General features: G+C 37.7%; 1 protein-coding gene across 4 annotated transcripts in view; it reads left to right on the forward strand.

The window, feature by feature from the left end:
• ENOX1 (ecto-NOX disulfide-thiol exchanger 1) overlaps nucleotides 1–26250 on the forward strand; it is a 628394-nt gene that overhangs the window by 203696 nt on the left and 398448 nt on the right. The gene's annotated exons all lie outside the window — the stretch shown is intronic.

The raw sequence follows: 26250 nt of genomic DNA on the forward strand, positions 1-26250 counted from the left end.
AATGATAACATTTTAAATTATCTATGAATAAAACCACATGAATATTCCCATATGTTACTTAATCACATGTATTTACCTGTCCCAGATGCTCAAGATTTTAAATATATATATAAATATATATTTTTAGAATATCTTTATATGTATTTATATAAATATATATTTTTATATATATACATAATTATGTTTCTCAGGACTGAATGTTTCAGGAAACATTGATCAGCTGACATACAGTAACAAGTCTTAAATCCAGAAGTCACTTATATTTAAATGGATATCTAATTATAAGAAGTTGTACTGGCACATTTTCTTGGTTCCCTTTCACATCTCATATTTACTCAAAAAGATGTTGAAATGATTTTTTCCTCACTAAGATGAATTATTAAAAACTTGCCAACCATAATCATGAAAAATATATACAGAGCATTGGGATAATTGGAAGTAATTAGCGGTCTGGAAGAGGCTAGGGAAGCCTTTTGAAATGGTGTGCAGACCGCTCCTCCAGTCACCTGTACTGTGCAGCAGTGCAGTGGTGGGGGAGCTGCGAGAGGGGACACCTGGCAGATGTGTGGGTTATGGGGAGGGCTTCAAAGCCAAACCTGGTCTTTTGACTTCAAAGTTTTCTTGGAAAGAGTTACCTTAAACTTTTATTAGCCGAAACCATGATTATCACATAGTCCCTTGCTAGGATTTCTGGAGGGAACCTGTAAGATGTACCTTTAAGTCAGAGAAAAGTACACTAGAGTTAGGAAACATAGAGACTGTAGTAATGGAAACAACCATATTTAGATCTCATTCATTGGTTTTAAAATTTTGTTCTGCGGCTGGGATGGAATGGAGGGTTGGAGTGAACAAGACCATACATCTATACATTTGCCTTAATAGAGTAGCCATGTTTGTGTCACTTATTTGTTGAAATTCTGAGTAGAATTTCCATTGACAAAATTTTGAAAAACTGATGCAGTGAATCTCATGCACTGATGAGGAAACTACAATTCAGAAGTCTCATCTCCAGCAGGTGTGGGAAATGAGCTCAATTAAGACTTTCAGCTTCATGTTTCTTTTTTTAAATGTATTTTATTGATTATGCTATTAAAGTTGGCTCATCCCCCCCCCCTTTATTTCCCTCTGCCCTGTATACCCCCTCCCACCATCCTTCCGCCACCTTAGTTGATGTCTATGGGTCATACATATAAGTTCTTTGGCTTCACCATTTCCTATACTATTCTTAACCTCCCCCTGTCTATTTTGTACCTACCATTTATGCTACTTATTCCCTGTATCTTGTCCCCCATTCTCCCTGCTCCTCCTCCCCACTGAAAACCCTCCATATGATCTCCATTTCTGTGATTCCGTTCCTGTTCTAGTTGTTTGCTTACTTAGTTTTTGTTTTTAGGTTTAGTTCTTCATAGTTGTGAGTTTGTTGTCATTTTACTGTTCATATTTTTTATCTTCTTTTGCTTAGATAAATCCCTTTAATATTTCATATAATAAAGGCTGGGTGATGATGAACTCCTGTAACTTGACCTTATCTGAGAAGTACTTTATTTGCCCTTCTGTTATAAATGATATTGCTGGATAGAGTAATCTTGGATGTAGGTCCTTGCCTTGCATGACTTCAAATACTTCTTTCCAGACTCTTCTTGCCTGCAAGGTTTCTTTTGAGAAATCAGATGGCAGTCTAATAGGAAGTCCTTTTTGGGTAACTGTCTCCTTTTTTCTTGCTGCTTTTAAGAGTCTCTCCTTATCTTTAATCTTTGGTAATGTAATTATGATGTGTCTTGGTGTGTTCCTCATCCAGTCCAACTTCTTTGGGACTCTCTGAGCTTTCTGGACTTCCTGGAGGTCCATTTCCTTTGCCAGATTGGGGAACTATTACTTCATTATTTTTTCAAATAAGTTTTCAATTTCTTGCTCTTCCTTTTCTCCTTCTGGCAGCCCTATGATTCAGATGTTGGAATGTTTAAAGTTGTCCTAGAGGTTTCTAAGCCTCTCCTCATTTTTTTGAATTCTTCTTTCTTCATTCTGTTCTGGTTGAATTTTATTTCTTCCTTCTGCTCCAGACCATTGATTTGAGTCCCGATTTCCTTTCCTTCACTGTTGGTTCCCTGTACATTTCTCTTCATTTCACTTCTGCATATCTTCACTTTTTCCTCTATTTTGTGACCATACTCAGCAATTCTGTGAGCATCCTGATTACCAGTGTTTTGTACTGTGCATCTGATAGGTTGACTATCTCTTCATTGCTTAGTTCTATTTTTGGCGCTTTCATCTGTTCTTTCATTTGGGCCATATTTCTTTTGTCTCAGTGTAGCTGTTACATTATAAGGAGTGGGGCCTTAGGTATTCTCCAGGACAGGGTAACTCACTTTGTTGCATTGTGGTCCTGTGCATGTGGAAAGTGTCAGAGAGGGAACAATGCCATTTGCTCAGGCCTCTGAAGGTTTTCAGTCACTTCCCCGACTCCCCACAATCAAATTGGGCCCTTTTGGTACTGATTCCCTGGTGGATGGATTAGTGTGCATTCTAGGACCCTGTGGATCTCGCCAACAAACTCTCCTGTAAGACTAAGAGTTTCTCCCAGCACTGCAACCCCCACAAGTTTTTATAGTCAGAGGCTGTGAGGCTTTATTTCCCTGTGCTGGAACCCTGGGTTACATGATCTGTCTTGCTTCCTAGTTGTTCCTCCTGGGTTGTCCACACGTGAATGTGGGACCACACGGTCCACCAGCCCTCTTGCTCATTCCAGTCCACCAGCAGCTGTCTTGCCTGCCCCAGTCCTCCAGCTGCCATCTTGCCGTGCATCCTCTCTGCCCTGGCTGCATTTCTCTGCCCCTCCTGCCTGTCTGAATGAATGTTTCTTCTTTAACTCATTAGTTGTTGGACTTCCATAAAGTTTGATTTTCTGGAAGTTCTGGTTATTTTTTGTTTTTAAATTTGTTGTTGCCCTTTTTGTTGTGCAAGGTGGCAAAGTGTACCTACTACAGTGGAGTGCTAGACTCTATTCCACACATTGTACTGTCTACAGCACAGGTTTGTATTTTGATCTTATTATGTTATTTGTTTGTCTATTAAGTGTAATATGGATTGCTTAGCTGTATTCACAGCAAAGGAGAAGAGATATTAAACATTAGTATAATTACTGATTGACATTGAATAAAGGAAATGAAGATCTAGAGGGATAATGTGACTTTTTGATTTAATAGTGAATGAGCTAAGACTGTGATCCAGATTTGCCACTCCAAATCCACTCATTTTAATCTTGTTTTAATGAGATAACATTAAGTCTATAAAGTATGTCAAAAAATTTCAAATATGTATGCTACAGTTTTATCAGGTCAGCTTGAGAAAGAGAAATGAACTAATTTACTGAAGCAATAGAAATATAATAAATCTGGGTTGAGATTTCTTTTTGCCAGGGAGCCAATTAAAAATGAACTTTTTGTTTATCTTGTCCCATTTCACTTTGAAATGTAATTTGGTCCTCCATTTCTGCTGCTTTATCAGAAAGGAAGATTAACTTAAAAGGCGTTCTCTGCTCTCAACATTCTAGACTCATTCTAGACTTTCTCATTCTAGACTTAAAAGAAAAAATGCACTGAGGTTAGTGGAGTCAGAGGATAACCCCCAAACTAATTGCACTACCTGATACTAATACAGATGCTGATACAGATACTAATCTGTCTAAATCATTATCTCTGGTGTTTATAGCTTCTAGAATGAAGTTATATCAACTAATAGTTAAATAAGTGTATTTATTTTTTACTTTTAATCAAATGTTACCCACATTAATATATAACATGTTGTAAAATGAAAACTACTAGAGAAGTGTGTGACGCTTTGACTTGACTTGAATAGTTTCAATTATAGAGTGGAACATCAAGTCAAGATGAACTAGACTGTCTGTATCAGATAGTTCTTTGCAAAAGTGAGAGGCTTTTATTAGTTTGGAAAAGATACTGATGGATTATCCTAGCCATCATAAAGAGTAAAATTGACATGTAAGTATTCTGCAGGTAAAAAGCCATTCTCACCTTGCCACTTGGGGATATGAGTCAGCAATATAGGGCTGTTAAAAAGACAAACATGATCTGGGGTTGCATTAACCAGAATGTAATACTCAAGAATCCTGAAATAATCTATGCATTGTGCTCAACATTGATAAAGCCCATATTAGACCCCAATTTTCATCTCCATATTTTAAACACAATTTTAGGAAATTGGAGATGAGCCATAGAACAGGAATGAAAAAGATTTGAAAGTACAAAAACTTACCTATGCTTTTAGCATAGGTAAGAAAACTGAAAGAAAGTGGAATTCTTTGTAACTTAGAAGAGAAAGTGAATGGAGTGGCGCAAGAGTAGTTTTGAATGGGTTTCCATCTGTAGCAGAATTGGTACTGACAGGTGTTTCTTATTCTAAGTCTATTTTTTAAGGTGTGAAGCTTTTAGCCATGATACCAGAGCTGGTTGGTCTTGTACCGGTTTTTAAATCTAGCACCTGCTCAGAGAAAATACAGGAGTATGAGGGCATGGTGTCTTACTAAGTTAATTCTCAAGGTAATTATGAAGCCAAATGAGCCAAAACTAAGGGAAAGATAGGACAGGCATGAGCCCAAGGTCATATGAAGTCTTGTATCTCCTATTTGCTCACAGTGAGGGCTAGGCTAGGTACTGTGGAGAAAGAGATAGAGGAGCTCCTGGTCAGGAGCCTCCCAATAGAGTTGGCTCAGTAATGAAAGAGATGTAGGTGTTTGCCAGTTAGACAAGTAGTAGAAGAACAGACACAGTAAAGATGAAGTATGAAGTGTGAATGGAATGCTGGGTGGAGCACCAAGTTTGGACAAAGGACAGAAATTAAAATTGGATAATTATGTGGGTATTGAAATACAAAGCCCTTTTCATCAAGTAAATTTAATTTTCATTCTGTTTCTATAGTGAGCCATTTGGCTTGCAACTTTTTATTAGATTTGTATCTTGTAAAAATCTTCTGATGACAATGTTAAGATTGAATTTGCTAAGTTGGGAATGGCAGGGAGAGCAGCCTGAGTAGATATAGGGAAATGAGTTAGATGTCTCAGGAGGCAGATCTGTCTCTGGGAGTCCCCATGGAGATACAAACAAATGGGGTATGTGGGGATTTAGGAAGCAGAATCAATAGGTGTTGGTGAGTCATGTGGCAGAGTAGTATCAAGAGTAATCAGTGAATCTGTTATGGAAAAGACGACTCAGACGGCCTCGGAGTTTGCAAAGTGGGGTTTATTCACGCATGTGGACCCAGAAGAGATAAAAAAAATCCAAACTCTGGGCATTGAGCTCAAGCTGGAGTTTCCTTATATGCTTGTTACACAGGCAGAAGGAGGAGGGGAAGGAGTGTAGCTGCTAAAACGGGGGTTAGTGTACAACCTTGAGATAACTGCTTATCTGGGAATGGCTGCTGGTCAGCTCCTACCTAAGAATAGCTACTGCTCAGCTATGTCCTGTCACAAATCTAAGGATGCTTCTAAGTGGTACCACAGACTGAGATGAAAATCTGTTGTGTTAGTATCCTATTGCTGCTGTAACAAATTACTACAAACTTAGTGGCTTAAAACAATACAAAATTGTTTCTCTAAAGCAGTGGACTTCAGATTGTAAGCAGTGTATGACTTTGTTGGTTTTGTATGTAGAGCCAGCATTTAAAAAATGAAATGGGATAGAATCTATCAGAGTGCTTCATACCTGGTGAAGGAAAGGCCTTTGCCACGGAACAGCAGTGCAAGGGTCCATGTTTGTATATACCCACAGTGCTATGAGCTTTGGCTTGTGATGTAAAATTTATTTCTTACTGTGTATGGTAGTCAAAAACTGAGAGAAGCTGGCCTGCTGGGGATTGTGGCAACTGGGATGACATGTCCTGTGTGGAGGAGATGGCAATTCACAGCTCCAGAAACTGCTGACTCTTGGGTACCTGGGCCCAGATGGCTAAATGTTCTCATTCTCCAACACAAGTTTGCAAAGTGCATTTTGATGTAAAATCTCCCAGTTTTAATATGTGGTGATTAATTAAAAGTTTTTAACCATAGGTGTGAGCCTGCCATGGAAGATTTTATTATTTTTTAATTTAAAAATTATGGAATTATCTTACAGTTCCAGAGGTCAGAAATCAGAAGTCTGAAATGGGTTTTATTGGGTTGAAATCAAGGCATCAAATGGCTACACACCTTCCAGACACTCTAGGAGAGAGCCCTTCTTGCCTCTTCTAGCTTCTGGAGGCTGCTTACATTCTTTGCTCCATGGCTCCCTTTCCTCTTCAAAACCAATAATGGCCAGTCAAGTCTTTGCCACCTTGAATCACTCTAAAACTGTTTCTTCTGCCACCCTCTCACAAGAACCTTTGTGACTACATTGAGCCCACATGGATAATTTCAGGGTTCCTAATCAATTCATGTCTGCATAATACCCTTTGCTAGATATGGTGACATAAGCAAAGGTTCTGGAGGTTAAAGTGTGGACTATCATTGGACCTCTGGAGGTTAAAGTGTGGACTATCATTGGACCTCTCTCAGTTGGAATGGAGAAAAGTGAGTTCAGATTATACACATGGGGTTGGTAACAAACTGGTGAATGTTGGGATGTTGGGTATGTGATTCTTGTCTGCAGATAGAGATTTTGGTGACATAAAACTTTCAGTTTAGTTTAGTGTTGAAGCTGTGAGTAGGAGTAGGATCTGAAGTGGCATGAGATGAGATAAGGGCTGACTGTGCAGGCCTGAGGAATACTGAAACATAAGGACAGATGGAAAAAGGGGGGCCTGCAAAGATGAGGGAGTGTCAGAAAAGCAGAAGGAAAACCAAGTGGACACGTCAAATCTAAGAAAGGTACATTCTGAAGGAGGGATGGATTGACATGAGGAACAGGGATAAACTCTATTAGGTTTCTGTACTAGGACAGTACTGGGTATGTCACCTTTATTTTACATCATCTTAAAATAAACTGTATTGTATTCAGAATAAATCCAAAATTTGTCATTTCATTGGATTTTATTTATTTATTTATTTATTTATTTATTCATTTATTTATTTTTATTTTAATCCTCACCCAAGGATATATTTTTATTGCTTCTAGAGAGAGACGAAGGGGGAGAGAAAGAGAGGAAGGGGGAGAGAAAGAGAGGAAGGGAGAGAGTGTGAAAGATAGAGAAAGACACACATACACCAATGTGAGATAGAACCATTGACTGGTTGCCTCCCGTACATGCCCTGATTGGGATCAGCCCACAAACTAGGTATGTGCCTGACTGGGAATTGAACCTGTAGCCTTTTGGTATGCAGGACAATGCTCCAACCAACTGAGCCACCTGGCCAGGGCATGTTACTGATTTTAGAGAAAGAAGAATGGAAAGAGAAGGAAAGAGAGAGAGGCGGAATGAAAGAGAGAATGAGAAAGAGAGACATTGATTTGTTGTTCTACCCATTTATGCATTCATTGGTTGATTCTTGTATGCGCCCTGCCTGGGATAGAACCCACAACCTTGGCGATGCTCTGACCAACCGAGTAACCTGGCCAGAGTTATTTGAATTTCATTGTTTTTGAAATTATTCCCAGAATAACAAGTTTATTTTGAAAATACAGTTTTCAAAAAATATATTAACAATGATTAGAGTATGGCATTTTTGTATCATCCTAACCTAATGTCAGTTTCTCACATTCAATCACAAACAGTCTCTGCTGTTTAATATTCTGCTCTTAGCAAACCTTCTGTGCAATTCTGATAGGACTGTTGACCCTGCTGCACATAACAAATTATACATACATTTTGAAACACTACATTATGACTATCTTATGAGCTTATACATTTTCAGAGAAATTTTAAAATGCAGGTTAATATTTGGGTTTTAAGAAAATGAAAATATGAAGATGTTGTGTGTGTGGTGTGTTGGTGTATGTGTGTATGTGAAGTACTTACTTGCTTCAAAACCAACAATCTAATGAAACCAACAATTCCATCCTGACTTCTCTACTCATTTCTGCCCCTGTGCCTTAAATTGATGGTTTTAGCTGCTTTTCAGCTTCTGCAATATCTGTGACTGTCAGCTTACTAGCTGGGTGAAAGTAATTAGAGTTTCTTAGTCTGGAGCTTGAGCGCATTTCATGCTGCCATGATTCTGGCTGCAGGATGATAGTGGGGCTGGCCTGGCTACTGCCTTGCTGATTTCAGGTTCTAAATTTTCATTCTATGCACATGCAGTAACATTTTAAGGAAAACCACTGCTCATAAATCTTCAGCTTTTTTTTTTGCTTTCATATTGTGGATTTTTGTGTGTTTGTATACCAAAACATGAAAGTATGTAAACATTTGCGCTTGGGTGTGATTAGAATACAAAAGTACATAAGACATGACTATACCCTGAAAAAAGTTCCTACTGTAAAAGCAGAGGTAGTACCATTACACGAATACGTGTAAAATGGGGTTGGTTAAATGTGATGAGTTCTGTGTGAGAGAAAGAAAGCTTATTGGTTGTTCAGCAGAAGGAGAGAGGTTTCTGATTGTGGGGAGAATGGAAGAAGCTATTCTTGTATGAGTTGATACTTAAATTTGGTTTTGATGAGTGCATAGGATATTTAGAACTCGGAGGAATTTTGGGCCCATAACACTCCAAATAGACACAAAATTAGCAGAGGTCAAGAGATACAAAATTGCATAAGTGCATAGAAGACTAAATGACTAGCATTGTGATGGTACAATTACTGTGGAAAGGAAAACTCTGAAAGACACTGAATGCTATAGTGAGGAATTTGGTGTTGATAGATTTGTTCTTAAGTTTTTTTAATCTTTTTATATTCTTTACATTTGTGAGTTACATTCCATTTGTCTATACATATTGTTTAAATTGCATTGTATTTGTCAGTAGTTAGTTTAGGATTTTTGCTTTGACATTCCTGAGTTTGCTCTTTAATTTTCTTTCAGGTGCAGTCTGTCAGGTTTTGATATCTACATTACTATTGCTTTGTAAAAAGAACTTGGAAAGTACCCTTCTCTTCTTTTTCTTATTCTTTGGAAGAGTTTCAGTGGTATATTGGTGTTACCTGTTATTTGAAGGTTTTGGCAGTTTGTGCTGTGAAACCATATGGGTCGTGTGTGTATGTATGTGTGTGTGTCCAGTTTTGGTGGTAATTATTTAACAGTTTAATAATTGGTAATTGGTTTGATTAGAACTTTTTTGTCTTCTGGAGACAGTTTTACATAGAGTAATATGTTCTTTAAAGCTATCTATTTCATCCAAGTTTTGAAATTTGCACAGAGTTGAACAAAGAGATTAGTTATGATTTTTAAAAAGCCCTCTACATTTATATTTGCCTTTACTTTATATAATTTATCTTCCTCATCTGCTTTGATTTGGTTAGCTAAGAGTTTAAGTACTACCATTTTTATTTATTAATTATCTACTAGTCTTCCTTCCAACTAATTTATACTTATGTATATTAATTCATTTTTTCTGTTGTCTGTAGTTTTTTGTTTCCTTTAACTTCCAAACTTGGATGCTTAATTTATTTTTTATTCTTTCTTTTTTATTAATAAACTATTTAAATCTATGAATTTTCCTTTTAACACTACTTTAAGTGATCTTACGGTTTTTTTACACAGTAGTTTTGTAGATGTTTTCCTTTTCTTGACCCCAAAACTGTGAGAGAATTTTAAAATTTTCAGAAGATAAGGTATATATTTTTAGTTTATTAATAATTGATAATTTTATTATATCATGATGGAAGAAAGTTTCTATACTTTCCTATTTTGGAGAATGTGTTGGTGTTTTATTTTTGGTGTAACACTTTGTCAAATATTGTGCCTATTTGATGAATACTGAAAAGAAGATATTTTCTCTGTTTCCTGGCAGATATGACACATACTAACTATATGAGCCAATTTAATTATGGTATTCAAATATTCTGTTACATTATGTATTTTTTGTCTACTTGATTTTTCACAAGTGAAAGATAATTTTCTGCTCTTAATCTGTTTCTCTGTTTTCTCCTTGTGTCCCCTGTGGACAGTTTAGGTAGGGCCATTTTTCATGAAGAAACACCATTATGTGCATGCATTACAGGATGTTTCACACCCCTGACTTCTACATAGTAAAGGCCAATAGAGTCCTCTAGTTTATTTTCACAACCTTGACGCCTACTAGGATACTAGATATTTGTAATCGAGAGCCATCTGTGGTTGGAGAATATAATATGTTTTACTTTTAAAATTTATTTTTCAATTACAGTTTACATTCAATATTATTCTGTATTAGTTTCAGACATAAAGCAAAGTGGTTAGAAAATCATGTACTTTGCAGAGTAGTCCCCTGTTTCTTCAAGTGCCCACGTGGCCACATACTTGTTAATCTTAATATTGCTGACTGCACTCCCTGTGCGGTAATCTACATCTCTGTGACTATTTTCCAAGTACCAATTTGTACTGCTTAATCTCTTCACCTTTTTCACCCAGCATCCCCCAACCTCCCTTCCTTCTGACAGCTGTTGGGTTGTTTTTTGTATCCGTGAGTCTGTTTCAATTTTCTTTGATTATTTTGGGTATTACAGTCCACATGTTAGTGAAATCATATGGTATTTGTCTTTCTCTGACTGGCTTATTTTACTTATCATAATAGCTTCTAGGTACATCCACAGTGTCAAAAAGGTCAATTTTCCTCCTTTTTTTAACAGCTGAGTACTACTAAATTTTGTGAATGTACCACATACTTTTCATATGCTTATTTATTGATGGGCACTTGGGCTACTTCCAAATCTTGGCTATTTATTGTATATAATGCTGTAATAATCATAGAGGTGCATGTATTCTTTCAAATTAGTGTTTTGGCATTCTTTGGATAAATTCCCAAAAGTAGAATTGCTGGGTCAAAAGGCATTCCAATGTTAATTTTTTTTAGGAAACTCCAGACTGTTTTCCATAGTGATTGCACCAATGTGCATTCCTATCAACAGTACCCTCACAGTACCCCAAAGTATCACAAGAGTGCCCTTTTTTCCATATCCTTTCCAACACTTGCTGCTTATTGATTTACTGATGGTAGCATTCTAATAGATGTGAGGTAATATCTAATTGTGGTTTTCATTTGCATTTCTCTGATGATTAGTGCTGGATTACAAAATGCATGCTGGATCTTGTAAAATGCTTTTTCTGTGTCTATTGATATGGTCATATGAGTTTATTCCCTCATTTTGTTTATGTAGTATATCAAATTTATTGGTTACTGGGGATTGTACCAACCTTGCATCCCTGGAATAAGTCATACTTGAACATGGTGTTTAATCTTTTTAATGAATTGCTAGATCTGGTTTGCTGATATTTTGTTGAAGATATTTGTGTCTACATTCATCAGGGAAATTGGCCTATCATTTTCATTCTTTGTAGTGTTTTTATCTGATTTTGGAATTAAGATAATGCTGGCCTAGTAAAATGAGTTTGGGAATCTTCCCTCTTCTTAATTTTTTAAAAATAGTTTGAAAAAAAGCAGGTCTTAATTCTTCTTTGAGAAGAATGTTTGATAAAATTCACTGTTGACGCCATCCAGTGCAGGGCTTTTGGTTGCTGGGAGTCTTTTGATTATTGCTTGCTTCTATTTTATTAGTTGTAATCTATCTGTTCATATGATTACTTCTTCTATTTTATTAGTTGTAATCTGTCCAGATTTTCTTTTTCTTCTTTATTAGTTTTGAGGGATTGTATGTTTTTACTAATTAATCCTTTATACCATTGGCATATAGATGTTCATAATATTTTCCCACAATTTTGTATTCTGTGGTGTCAGTTTTTACTTTGCCCCTTTCATTTCTGACTTTATTCATGTCCTCTCTCTTTGATTCTTGATGAATCTGATAGATGTTTGTCAACTTTGGTTGACAAACATCTTTTCAAAGACTAACTTTTGGTTGTATTATCCTTTGTATTGATTTTTTATTTTTTATTTTTTTAATTTCCACTATGATCTTTTCCTTCTACTCACTTTTGGCTTAACTTTTGGCTTTGCTTGTTGTTCTTTTTCTAGTTTCTGTAGGTTAAAGTTAGATAGCTTAGATTATTTACTTAAGGACTTTTTTTTACTGAGGTAATACCATATAGCTATAAATTGCACTTGTAGTACTGATTTCAATGTATCTCATGGATTTGGGTTGTTTTGTTTTGTTGTTGTTTTTTTTAAGGTTGTATTTATTTATAGAGAAAGGGGAGGGAAGGAGAAAGAGAGGAAGAGAAACATCAGTGTGTGGTTGCCTCTTACATGCCCCCTACTGGGGACCTGGTCATCAATCAGACCAGGGAATCAAACCAGCGACCATTTGGTTTGAAGGTCCACACTCAATCCACTGAGCTATACCAGCCAGGGCCATTTGTTATTTATTAACATGTTATTTAGCCTCCTTTTGTTTGTGTGTTTTTCAATTTTATAATTGATTTCTAGTTTCATACCATTGTGGTCAAAAAAATGCTTGATATAAATTTAAGCTTCTTTAATTTATTAACACTTGTTTTATTTCCTAATATGTTGTCTGTCTTAGAGAATCTTCCATGTACACCTGAAAAGAATGTATATTCTGCTGCTTTGGGGTGACATGCTCTAAAAATATCAATTAAATCTTTCTGGTCTAGTGTATTATTTAAGGCTGCTGTTTCCTTAATGATTTTTAGTCTGCAAGATCTATCCATTGATGTCACTAGGTGTTAAATTCTCTACTATAACTGTATTACTGTCCATCCCTCCTTTTATGACCATCAAGATTTGCTTATGTATTTAGGTGCTACTGTGTTGAGTGTATATATGTTTATAAGGGTTATATCATCTTGTTGGGTTGATCCCTTTAGCATTATGTATGTTGTTGTTTGTCTCTTATTATATGCTTTGTTTTGAAGTCTATTTTCTCTGATATAATTATTGCCCCCTAACTTGTTTTCTTTCTCTTTTCAAGAAATGCCTTTTTTTCATTCCTTTGCTTTGACTCTGTGTATATCTTTGGTTCTGAGTTGGGTCTCTTATAGACAGCATATATATGGAAGTTATTTTTTCATCCATTCAGCTATCCTATTTCTTTTGACAGGAGCATTTCATTTGTTTACACTTATACCAGTTATTGATATGTAGTTATTTACTACCATTTTATTTTTATAGTATTTTTAAAATATATTTTTATTGATTATGCTATTACAGTTGTCCCATCATTTTCTCTCCTTTATTCCCCTCCACCCTGCATTCCCTCTCCTCTCTGAATTCCCCCCTTTAGTTCATGTCCATAGGTCGTACATATAAGTTATTCTGTATTTCCTACACTATACTTAACCTCCCCTGTCTATTTTCTACCTACTATTTATGCTACTTATTCTCTGTAACTTGTCCCCCATTCTCCCTGCTTCCCCTCCCCACTGATAACCCTCCATGTGATCTCCATTTCTGTGATTCTATTCTTGTTCTAGTTGTTTGCTTAGTTAGTTTATTTTTGTTTCTTTTTAGAAACAAAAGTTTAGTTGGTAACAGTTGTGAATTTGTTGTCATTTTACTGTTCATATTTTTTATCTCCTTTTGCTTATATAAGTCCCTTTAATATTTCATATAATAAGGGCTGAGTGATGATGGACTCCTGTAACTTCACTTTATCTGGGAAGCACTTTATCTGCCCTTCCGTTATAAATGAGAGCTTTGCAGGATAGAGTAGTCTTGGATGTAGATCCTTGCCTTTCATGACTTTGAATATTTCTTTCCAGCCCCTTCTTACCTGCAAGGTTTCTTTTGAGAAATCAGATGGCAGTCTAATGGGAAGTCCTTTGTGGGTAACTGTCTCCTTTTTTCTTGCTGCCTTTAAGAGTCTCTCCTTATCTTTAATCTTGGGTAATATAATTATGATATGTCTTAGTGTGTTCCTCCTCCGGTCCAACTTCTTTAGGACTCTCAGCTTTCTGGACATCCTGGAGGTCTATTTCCTTTGCCAGATTGGGGAACTATTACTTCATTATTTTTTCAAATAAGTTTTCAATTTCTTGCTCTTCCTTTTCTCCTTCTGGCAGCCCTATGATTCAGATGTTGGAATGTTTAAAGTTGTCCTAGAGGTTTCTAAGCTTCTCCTCATTTTTTTGAATTCTTCTTTCTTCATTCTGTTCTGGTTGAATTTTATTTCTTCCTTCTGCTCCAGACCATTGATTTGAGTCCCGATTTCCTTCCCTTCACTATTCGTTCCCTGTACATTTTCCTTTACTTCATTTTTTATAGCCTTCATTTTTTTTTGCAACCATACTCAACCAATTCTGAGAGCTTCCTGGTTACCAGTATTTTGAACTGTGCATCTGATAGGTTGGCTATCACCTCATTGCTTAGTTTTCTGGAGCTTTGATCTGTTCTTTCATTTGAGCCATTTTTTTTTTGTCTCAGCACATCTGTTACATAGTAAGGGGCGAGCCTTAGGTTTTCACTAGGTTGGGGTAACCCACGTGGCTGTGTTGTGATGCAGTCAGTAGGGGAGGGATCCAAGAGAGAACAGTGCCACTTGCTCAGCTCTCCACTGACTCTGTCACTTCTGCCGCTCCACACAATCAAATTGGATCCTTCTGGTGCTGATTCCCCAGTGGGTGGTTTTGTGTACATTCTAGTACCCTCTGGGTCTCTTCAACAAACTGTGCTATGAGGCTGGGGGTTTCTCCCACCACCTCAATCCTCATAGGTTTTTCCAGTCAGAGATTTTGAGGCTTTATTTCCCACACTGGAACCTTGGGTTGTGTGGTCTGTCTCACTCCCCAGTTGAGTTTTTGCTGGTTTACCCACACATAAATGTGGGTCTGCCCAGTCCGCTAGCTGCCACTTTGCTTTGAGTCCTCTCCACCCTGGCTGCCTGTCTCCACCCCTCCTACCTGTCTGGATGAATGTTTATTCTTTAACTCCTTGGTTGTTGGACTTCCATACAGTTTGATTTTCGGTCAGTTCGGGTTGTTTTTTGTTTTTAAATTTGTTGTTGTCCTTCTTTTGGTTGTGCAAGGAGGCACAGTATATCTACCTATGCCTCCATCTTGGCCAGAAGTCCTATTTTTCTTTGAATTTTAAGTGATAGCCTTTCTGGGTAGAGTAGTCTTCATTGTTGGCCTTTACTTTTCATCACTGTGAATATGTCATGCCAATTCCTTCTGGCCTGAAGTGCTTCTGTTTAGACATCAACCCATAGCCTTTTAGGAGTTCCCTTGTAGGTAACTAATTATCTTTCTGTAGGTGTTCTGAAGATTCTCTTTGTCTTTAAACTTTCCTGTTTTCATTATGATGTTTCTTGGTGTGGACCTTTTTGGGTTTATCTTGTTTGGGACTCTCACACTTCCTGGACAGGTATGTCTTTTTTTTTTTTTTCCCATGTTAGTGAAATTTTCAGCCATTATTTCTTCAACTAGGTTCTTGATCCCTTGCTCTCTTCTTCATTTTCTGGCACTCCTATGACATGGTAAATTGTTACACTTGATATTGTCTCAGAGGTCCCTTACATTCTCTTCAGTTTTTAAAATTATTTTTTTTCTATTTGTTGCTCTGCTTGGGTATTTTTTGTTATCTTGTCCTCTAAATCGCTGATTCTATCCTCTGCCTCATTAAACTTCTTATTGATTCCTTCAAGTATATTCTTCATTTCACATATTGTATTCTTCATTTCTGACCGGATCTTTTTTATGGTTTATATATCCTTTTAATATATACTATCTCTCTAAGTTCTCATTGAGATCATCCATTCTTCCCCTAATTCCTTAAGCATCCTTATTATTATTGTTTATAATTCTGCCTCTACTAACTTGGTTGCTTCCATTTCAATTAATTCTTTCTCTGGGGATTTCTTTTATCTTTTACTTGAGACTTGTTTCTGTGTCTCCCCTTGTTGTCTGCTTTTTTATGTTTATATCTGTATATTAGGTAGATTTGCTTTGATTTTCAAACTTATGATTGTTTTATATTTTTGGTTTTGTGGGGCTCATTGGCACAATCTTCCAGATCACAAGAACTAGGTGCTCCAGGAATTTCTCTTCTGTGGGTTATGTGAACACTTCTATTTTAGTTGAATCTTGAATGCTATTGGCCTATTTGTGAGTGGGGTTAATCCTTAGGCTTGCTGACTATGAATCCACCCTGAACACAGTGTATGAGCCACTGTGCAGGAGCTGCCCCCTGAAGAAGAGCTGCACCTAGCAGGATCTGGTGCCTGCTGTGAGCTCCCTTTGGGTGTGCTGCTTGTGTGGCTAGTTGGGTTGTGCTGTGGTGTGGTCTGAAGCCTACTACTGGTTGTGTTGATTCTGGGTCTATTTGGAAGGGATCTGGTGCAGATTGATGTGAGACACTGCCTGTAACCAGCCTTGAGCTACCTGTCTGGAGCTACTGAGTGATCTGCTGTTTGTGGCTGCCTCTGTTGGGCTTGGGTGTGCATGGGAAGGTCCAAGTGGTATACAAAAGCCAGCTTCCTCCAGCTCCAAACCCAGGTGAGGATAGCAAAAGGCCCAAGGCACCCTGAGATCTGCCTCTGCCTGTTGACTGCTCTGCCAACCCCTGATTTATCCTGGTCTTTTTCAAGAGCCTACTATAGAAAGTCTGTAGCATGAGCCAAGGCTAGTGGCAACGCACAGTCTCTTTCACAAACATTGGCTTGATAGGATGGGACAGTTAGGGTCAGGAAGATGGGACTGATGGATCTCCTGCTTGGGGTCAGCACAGTCAGGCACTCAGTGGTGGGAAAATGGTACCTATTCCAGAGCCATATTGTTAGCATAGGTAGATAGTTAGTATCAATAAAGGAAGGAAGCAAATGGAATAAAACATTAAGCCTAATATACTAGGGAGCTAAATTGGACTATAAGCCTACTTCACTAGGAAGCTGAGGCATTAACAGGCTCCTCAGGGGACCACTTCATTTTTTGCCTTTGTAATCTAATCCCCAAAGCAGGCAGGAAGAATTGCTACCAACTATTAGTTGGATTACCAAGGAAGGAATAAAAACATCAAAGGAAATTGCTCTGCTGGGTGCATGCCCAGTAGAAACCAAGAGGGCACAGGAGGAGTTGCTTCTACTTTGAGGCACATGCAGTAGGAGCCAAGATGATGACCATAAGGGGGAAGTTTCTAACATGAGACTCAAGCTCAGGAGAGCTAGGCCACCAGGAATCAGAGGGACAGGCCAAGTGTGTCTCCAGTTGGAGTAGGGGCACTGACAGCACACTGGGTCAAGAGAATGGCCCCTGCTCTGGTGCCACACAGCTCAATGTGGTCTGAGTCTCCACCAAGAGCTTCTGAGGAAAACAAGTACACCAGAGTTTCTGGATATATGCAGCCAGGAGAACTTTCTACAGGACTTGAGCATGTGCTGCCAGTAGTTAGAAGACGGGGCTAGTGCACTTCCCAGACTCATGCTGTAGGAATAGGCGTGCTTAACCCTGGGAGATGGTGTTTTTGTGGGTGGTATGGGTTAGAGACTCAGGACAGGAACCTCAGTGGCTGACCCTCCAGGTCTCTCTTTGGAGCTATGGCACCCAGATCTTCTCTGCATTACTTCAGTATGCCCTGAGTTGCCTTCCTTCTACTAGGTGAGTGTCCAAGAACAAGATCCTGTGTGGTGTCCCTTTTAAGAGAGCACCTGGGTTTCTAAAAAGCTCTCCATCTCTCTCAGGAAGACAATCCTTGCTAATTTTCAGCACCAGATGCTATGTGGGCTCCTCTTTCTAGCTTAGGTTCCCTGAGTTGGAAAAGTGGGGTTGAGACCCCTCACTTTTCAGGGGGACTTCTTTTTTAAAAAGATTTTATTTATTTTAGAGAAGGGGGAGGGAGAGAGAAAGAGAAGTATCACTGTAAGAGAGAAACATTGATTCGTTCCCTTCCATACACATCCCAACCAGGGACCACTCAACTGAGGCATGTACCCTGGTGGGGAATCAGACCAGTGACTTTTTGCTTTGCAGGATGATGCCCAACCAACTGAGCCACACCAGTCAGGGCTCGCAGGGACTTTTGCAGCCAAGATATTTCTCTAGATTCTCAATGCTGTACATGGGTGTGGGGCCATCCGTTTTCATATTTCTGTCCCTCCTACCAGTCTCAATGTGGCTTCTTCTGTAGATACTTCATTATAATATTTCTGTTTAGCTAGCCATCAGTTAGTTATTTAGGTTGATTGATCTACAATGTAATTGTAAGTCTGGTTTGGTGCTGGGACAAGGTGAGTGCAGCTTCCACCTTCTCTGTAGCCATTTTTGGGACTCTGTTTAAAATATGACAGTTCTATATGTCTTATGGTAACATTTAAGATTTTTTAAAAATTGTTTTTAATTGTATATGAACAAAACAGTTTTTATCCTCTATGAGCACTGGTTGAAAGCATTGAAATAGTAATGCCAGAAGGAGCCATTAGGAACCAGAGATTACTAAAATTGCTTGGCTCAGACCCACCCTTTTCCAATATTTTGCTCTGTGTTTGTGTACAAGGAGGAGCCTGCAAGGTCTACCATATAAACTAACTCTTCCAATAGACTTAAAATAAATCTATATATCATACTTCAACAGAGTCCTAACTTTTATTAGCATCTGCTGCAATTAATCTCCTAAAGGGCAAGCTCTGTTAAACTTACAATTTCTTGAATGTAAACATTGCATACTAAGTGACATATATTCATAAATTTAAAACTTCTCAAGATTCTAAAATAAATTCCTAAGGGCTCCAGCAAATTTGTGTCCATATAGTGCAAAAAAATCAGAGTTCCATTGAGAAAGAGTGGAACCTTACCTATAAAAATAAATTATGAAGTTCTTTGAACTCAAGATGAGCTTACTAAAAATTGTGTGCAGACAATGTGGATGGAAGGAATATAACAATATCAAAGCAACTTTTGGCTAGCTCATCAGAATTTGAAAAAATCTTCCCAAATATGTGTATAAGATTTGAAACAGCTTAGCTGAGGCTAACACACACTGACATCAAAGTCTTTTGTAGGATTGTTGAAAATGATTTTCACAGCAATAAAAAGGACAATAAGTGTATATTTTTAGGTATTCACCTCAGCATACAGGAACTGTTCTTGGTGCACCTGCTATTCTGGTCAGCACTTGAAAATACCTTACAGAGAAGGTTCTCCAAATCTACCACTGGTGAGAATTGAGTTATAACCATGTCTGCAAATACTTATAACTACTTGTTGGAGCTAAAAATGTTCATTATTGTTCACAAAAACAAAAAAGCTGAAGGTCAGCTAACCAAGTACTTGTGGATTGCTAATTTGTAGACAATTAGAATATGATAAGCATTTACTTAATATAAAAATTGATGCAGAATACTATTTAATTGGTCTTTTCTGGTGTAGCAGGGGATTTAGAATCTTGGGCTCAAGTTCTCATGTTCATTCACTCCTAATTCCTTGTAGCCTAATGAGGAGATCAGGAACATACATACCAATGGTTAGAGGTCAGCAAGAAATTCCCCATGCAAAACATAAATCAACTTTCTTGTGAAAATAGTCCAAATGCATCTGATGGATACTGGAGACTGAATTGGTTTTTGTTCTTGCATTTGGGAATTGTGCTATCCACTTCTTAGCTTCAGTTTATAGTCTTGGTCTTCTCCGTAGAATTTTAGAGTTGGAATAAATAGTAAGGTGGGTGTTAAAAGTTATCTAATATAATGGCTTTGTGATTCATGAATCTTTCTTCAATATCTATGTCAAGTTGATAATTAAGTTTCTGTTTGAACACCTCTAGGATGGATAACTCACTCTAATACCATCTGAGGATAGAAAATTCTACATTTTACTTATTTATTTTTAGAGAAAGGGGAAGGGAAGGAGAAAGAGAGGGAGAGAAATATCAGTATGAGGTTGCTTCTCGCACGCCCCCCACTGGGGACCTGGCCTGCAACCCAGTCATGTGCCCTGACTGGGAATCAAACCAGCAACCCTTTGCTTTGCAGTCCACAGCCAATCCACTGAGCTACACTAGCCAGGCCAGAAAGTCCTACATTTTATTAAGCCACTATTCTTTTATCTGTGACTTCCACCCATTATAGAGTTTATATTTAGTGAGTGCTTAATAGGTCCCAGACACTATGATATATACTTTTAGTCTTCAAAGAAGTCTATAACATAGCTAATATTAATAATTTGATTTTATGGATGAGGAAACCAAGTCACAGAAAGGTTAAGTAGCTTATCTAAGGCTGAAAAACTAGAAGGAAAAAATGAAGGAACTAGAATTTTTATCTTGACCATAGGAGTTTTGGTCCTACTCTCTGCCCCCCCATAAAGTAATATTTTTATTTTTATTTTTTTATTTGTTTATTTATTATTTTTTTTTAATTTTTGACACTCTTACAGATGTCCCCCATTTCCCCTCATTTTTTTACCTCCCCTAACTTGTACCCCCATCTCCTGACCTTCACCATGCTAATGTCTGCATCCATGGGCTCTGCATATATGTTCTTTAGCACCTTTTTCCATCCAGTGCCCCCATAGGCTCCCCTCTAACATTTATTAGTCTGTCCCATTAATCCATGCCTCTGGTTTTATTTTGTTTGTTTATTTTGTTCTTTCGATTACACATGTTAGTGAGTTCATATGGTATTTGTCTTTCTCTGACTGGCTTATTTTGCTTAGCATAATAATCTCCAGGTTTAACCATGCTGTCCCAATGGATAAGAGTTCTTTCTTTTTTACCCCTGTGTGGTAGTCCATTGTATAAATGTACCATAGCTTTTTTTTAAGATTTTATTTATTTATTTTTTAGAGAGGTAAGGGAGGGAGAAAGAGAGAGAGAAACATCAATGTGCGGTTGCTGGGGGCCATGGCCTGCAACCCAGGCATGTGCCCTGACTGGGAATCGAACCTGCGACACTTTGGTTCCCAGCCTGTGCTCAATCCACTGAGCTACACCAGCCAGGGCTGTACCACAGCTTTTTTATTTACTCATCTACTGATGGGGATATAGGCTGCTTTCAAATTTTGGTTGTTGTAAATAACACTGCTATGAACATATATACCCAGAAGTAGGACTACTGTGTCAAATGGCAATTCCATTTTTAGTTTTTGAGGTATCTGCATACTGTTTGCCAAGGTGGCTGCAATAGTCTGCATGTCCAACAACAGTGCACTAGGGTTCCCTTTTCTCCATATCCTTGCCAGCACCTGTTGTTTGCTGATTTATTGATAGTACTCATTATGTCAAGTATAGAGTGGTACTTCATTGTAATTTTAATTTCCATCTTTCTGATGATTAGTATGTTAAGCAACTTTTCATACGTCTATGGGTCATCTGTATGTCCTCTTTGGAGAAGTGTTTATTCAGGTCCTTTGCCCATTTTTTAATTGGGTTGTTTGTCTTCCTGGTGTTGAGTTGTATAAGTTCATTATATATTTTGGAAATTACTCCTTATCAGATGCATCATTAGTGAATATATTCTCCCACATGGTATGTTCCCTTTTCATTTTGTTGATGGTTTCTTTTGCTGTGCAGGAGCTTTTTACTTTTATGTAGTCCCATCTCTTTTTTTCTTTCTGTTTCCTTTTCCTCTAGGAAACATATCAGTGAAAATATTGCTCTGAGAGATATCTGAAATTTTATTGCCTATGTTTTCTTCTGGGATTTTTATGGTTTTGTAACTTACATTTAAGTCTTTTATTCATTTTGAGTTAATTCTTGTGTACGGTATAAGTTGGATATCTAGTATTTTTTGCACGCACCTGTCCAGTGTTCCCAACATCATTTATTAAAGAGACTGGTTTTACTCCATTATATGCTTTTGCCTCCTTTGTCAAATATTAATTGACCATAAGTTGTGGATTGATTTCTGGTTTCTCTGTGTGCTTCCATTGATTTATGTGTCTGCTCTTGTGCCAGTACCAGGCTGTTTTGATAACAATGACTTTGTAGTAAGTTTGATAGCCAGTATTGTGATCTGTCCAGCTTTGTTCTTCTTTCTCAAGATTGCTGAGGCTATTCAGGGTCTTTTTGGTTTTAGGTAAATATTTGAAATATTTGTTTTAGATCTAAGAAATATGCCTTGGGTGTTACAATAGGAATTGTGTTGAATCTGTGGATTGATTTTGGTGGTCCCATGTTCTTAATTAAGTCTGCAATGCTTAATAAATCTAGTACTACTGCTATAGTAGTTACAAAATTAATAAATCTTGCAATGATTAATAAAACTTTAGGGAGGAGATGGGATATGGAATTAAGTCAGGTGATTGATTACATTTGGATTTCTCCATTCATTCATTCATTCTTTCAGGGAAGGTATGTACTGTATCAGTCTTATAGATGCTGCAGATAAAGCAGTGAACAAGATATACCAGCCATGCTCTAATGGAGCTTACATTCTAGAGCAGGGAGGCATATGTAAATAGATAGTGAACAGGAAAGTATCAGATAATGAGCAGAAGGAAATAAAGCAAGGTGATTTGATTATAACTGTTGAGTGATTCTACTTTGATTGGAAGACATCTTGAGGTAATATTTGAACTAAGAACAAATTCCTATTACAAATTAGAAAAAAAGTTTTCAAATATGTCAGAAAGTTTGGAAACAAAATAAAAGCCCTCTAGAGAATAAATATACTACATTTTTCCTAATTTACCTCTTCTCCCTTATCAAGATTACAGTTGAATTTGAGTAAACTCTTAGTTGAGATACTTTTATTGATATTTCCAACTTACACTTAAAACTTTCCCAACCAGAAGAAAAGCTTAATGGTTATATCTACTTTGGTGCCTATCTTGTGAGTTTGATGACCCCTTAGAGTTCACCCCAAATTATGGGTCTGTGCATCTTGCTTGTATCAGACGCCAGGTTGTTTCAAATAGCTGTCATGTCTAGTCAGATAAATTCTAAACAAAACTGATTTTGTTGTGTTTTTTCCTCTTCCCTCTCTCTAATTACATATTACATGCACATTTGATTGGATTGCTCATAGGATCAATCATGTGTCTGGTTTCCCACCGTCTTTTCTCAATCATTTCCCATTTTAAATAGCTCTTTGCTCTGGTAATTACAGTAGCTGTGACTTTAAGAATTAAGCTTTTACTCTTTAAGGATTATCAGTTAGGATAGGGACATGGAAACAGTTGTCAATTGATAGGGAATTCCAAGCATTTGAAAAGTCACCTGGAAATGCTATAAACATTTGAGATTTTTGCCTGGAAAATCCCTCCTTACATAGTTTGCATGGTTTTTAAAAATCCTAGTTATCTTTGAAGATTTAGCTAAAACAGCCACCATTTTCTCTTAAGCTTTTCCTGAAACCCATTTTTTTTAAAAAATCTATGCACATCCTCCACCTTGCCCTTGGCCTGCCTCCTAAGGAGCTATGCCCTGGATACAGTGAGCTTGCAAAAGGCCTCTGGTATTTTATGACAGGTATGTACTTAAGTGCATACAGCTCTGGGCTACACTGAGATCCTTGAGGTCAGGGATGAGGAATCATGCCATTTTTCTTGTTTATTTTATGATTATTTTTAGGTGAAATTTACATAGCGAAAATTAACCATTTTAAAATGAACAACTCAACAGCAGAGAATACATTCAAATGTTGTGCAAGCACCACTGCTACCTAGTTCCAAAATATTTCATCATCCCAAAAGGAAGCCCTATATCCACCAAGCAGTTCCTCCCTATCCCTTCCTCCCCCAGCCATGGGCAACCACTTTTTGTTTTTGTATCCTCAGGACCTTGCACAGTACCTGGCTCAGAGTAAGTGCTTAATAAATGTTTATTAGAATAATGAACAGATTACAGATTTCTGAAAGGAGAGAAACTGTCTTTATTTAAATTGCTTCATTAATTCCAACTAATGGGGCCGACCAGCATGAGCCAGGCAGTGTGCCAGGAGAAGGGCATGGATCAGGAATAAAACAGGCATGTCTCTGTCCTCATGGAGTTTAAAATCAAACCCAAAGCTGTCTGACAAATTTGTGATCCATATAAGTAAACCTTCCAGTAGCCTCATATTTTCTATTACTGCTATAACAATTAACACAGACTTAGTTGCTTAAAAAAACCCTGAATGTGTTCTTGTAGTATTGAAGGTCAAGAGGTGAGTGTAATTCTCACTAGGCTAAAACCAAGGAGTCAGCAGGGCTACATTCCTTCTGGAGGAATCCATATTGCCATCCAAACCCAGTCTGTGTTTCACAGAAAAGCACGTCTCAGGCTGAACTAACCATATTTCAAGTTCTCAGCTAGTACCTACCATATTGAGCAGCACAGATCTCGGGGGATAAAGACACACTGAAAAATAATTACAAATGTGAGTGATTATCAAGAAAAAGTCCAGGGCCCTAGCCTCATAGTGAGGTGTGGGTGGGTTTCCTGGAGAAAGCAAAACTCTGAATGACAAAGGAACTGGGTCCTAAGAGCAGAAGGAGAGGTTATGTGGCCCCCACCTGCCAGTTTAAAATCCTTGGCTAGTAGCTTCTGTGGTTGTATTACAAAAGTTCACATTAAGGATTTTGGGCCAATCTATGTAAAGAAATTATGAGATTAGATATACATTTCTCTTTTTTTAAGATTTTATTTATTTATTTTCAGAGAGGGAAGGGATGGAGACAGAGAAAGAGAAACATCAATGTGCAGTTGCTGGGGGTCATGGCCTGCAACCCAGGCATGTACCCTGACTGGGGATCGAACCTGCGACACTTTGGTTCACAGGCCACGCTCAATCCACTGAGCTACACCAGCCAGGGTAAATTTACATTTCTTATACAATTACCCTGATTGCTTTTAAGATCCTATTTTTTTCATTTTTATCACTTCTCCCTGAGTGGTCTTTTTAATTGAAAAAAGTATTTTTTGTTCCATTATCTTTGTCTCACAAGTTTCTCATTAGACTACAAGGTCAATACATTTGAATGGAATAAAAATGAGGACTTTTTTTTTGTCTTTAGGCACTACTCATTACAATATATTTCTAGGATGTGTTTTCTTAAATTCTCCCCTACCCAGGCAGTTATCCCCTAGATAAAATAAAGGTGTATATTCATAATATCCCTTCAAACTATAGTAGACTGTCACGCTACCTGTTTTGATTGATTTTACAGAAGTGGAACCTGGCATAAAATTCCAAATGGCTAGACAGGCATTTTAGTGGGTGAAGAGAACCATACATAGCTGGCACTTTGCTAAATTACTGAGAAATCTGTAACTTATTCTTCTGGTGACAATCCTAGTTTTGAGCCTTGGGGAAAAATGGTAACTTGTTACTAACCAATGTATAAAAGCACACTGTAACACAAGCCCCTCAAGAAGAGTTTAAGGATTCATGGGTTAGCAGGAAAGCAAAGGTGCTTCTTAGGAACAATTTAATAATGAATTTCATTGGTTGGAAGATAGATACTGAATGTTGCTACCGAAATCTTCTGTGTTCTTGCCTCTATCAGAGTTGCTGATATATTTTCCATTTGTCAGGGGCAGGACATGGACAGTGATGAAATCGGCCATAATGTAGTTTCCTGAGACTTGGCTTGTTTTATGAAAACAGCCTTATGTTTGGCAAACTCTCCTCTCAGCTCTCACCTGGTAAGCAGGTAGTGCTTGCTTCTTTTTCCAAAGAAAACTCAGAGATCTTAGGCATCAAATAGAGTTGAACTTCCTGTTAGTTCTCCTTAAACTATCAATAGATAAAGCCTATGCAAGCTTCTGCCTCCTTTCAGGAGATCTTTATGGTGATTTATTTTAAGTAAAGTAAATTATTAAAAGGGCAGGTGAATCACCACATACTTGACTCTTGCACTTTTTAATCTATTTTTGTTTAATTACAGGTGTTTAAAACATTTTAGATTCAGTTTTAGGTGAACTTCAGCCCAGACCTTTTAAAGCAGTAACTCCTGTAGAACATCTGCATCTTTCCTGTGCCCCCTCTCCAGAAAGGTTGTTTCCTGCAGCTGCTGCCCCTTCCCCTCTGCCTGCTTCTCAGCTGTTAAAGAGGCTTCTTTTGAGTCTCCTTAATCCTCTTTGTCTTCTGTTTGTTTTCTTAGTCTTTGTTTTCAGGCCCCGCTGTACAGAAACTTCTACAAGGGAAGGAAAGAGACTATATAGCTTTAGTCCATTTCCCTTTCCATAACATTTCAATATGACATATAGTTCCTGGGCATTGAGGAACTATAGGCATGATGCAACTTGGTGCCTCTTAATATGGATAAACCATCATTGTGGAGGAATCTTGAATAACCTGGATTTTCTACACCCCGTGTCTCTGCAGTGAACCCTGTCCATCTCCACACAGTGATTCTTGAAAG

The sequence above is a fragment of the Phyllostomus hastatus genome, unplaced genomic scaffold (assembly GCF_019186645.2).
Source record: "Phyllostomus hastatus isolate PE091 unplaced genomic scaffold, TTU_PhHast_1.1 phas_contig_29, whole genome shotgun sequence".
Classification (NCBI taxonomy): Eukaryota; Metazoa; Chordata; class Mammalia; order Chiroptera; family Phyllostomidae; genus Phyllostomus; species Phyllostomus hastatus.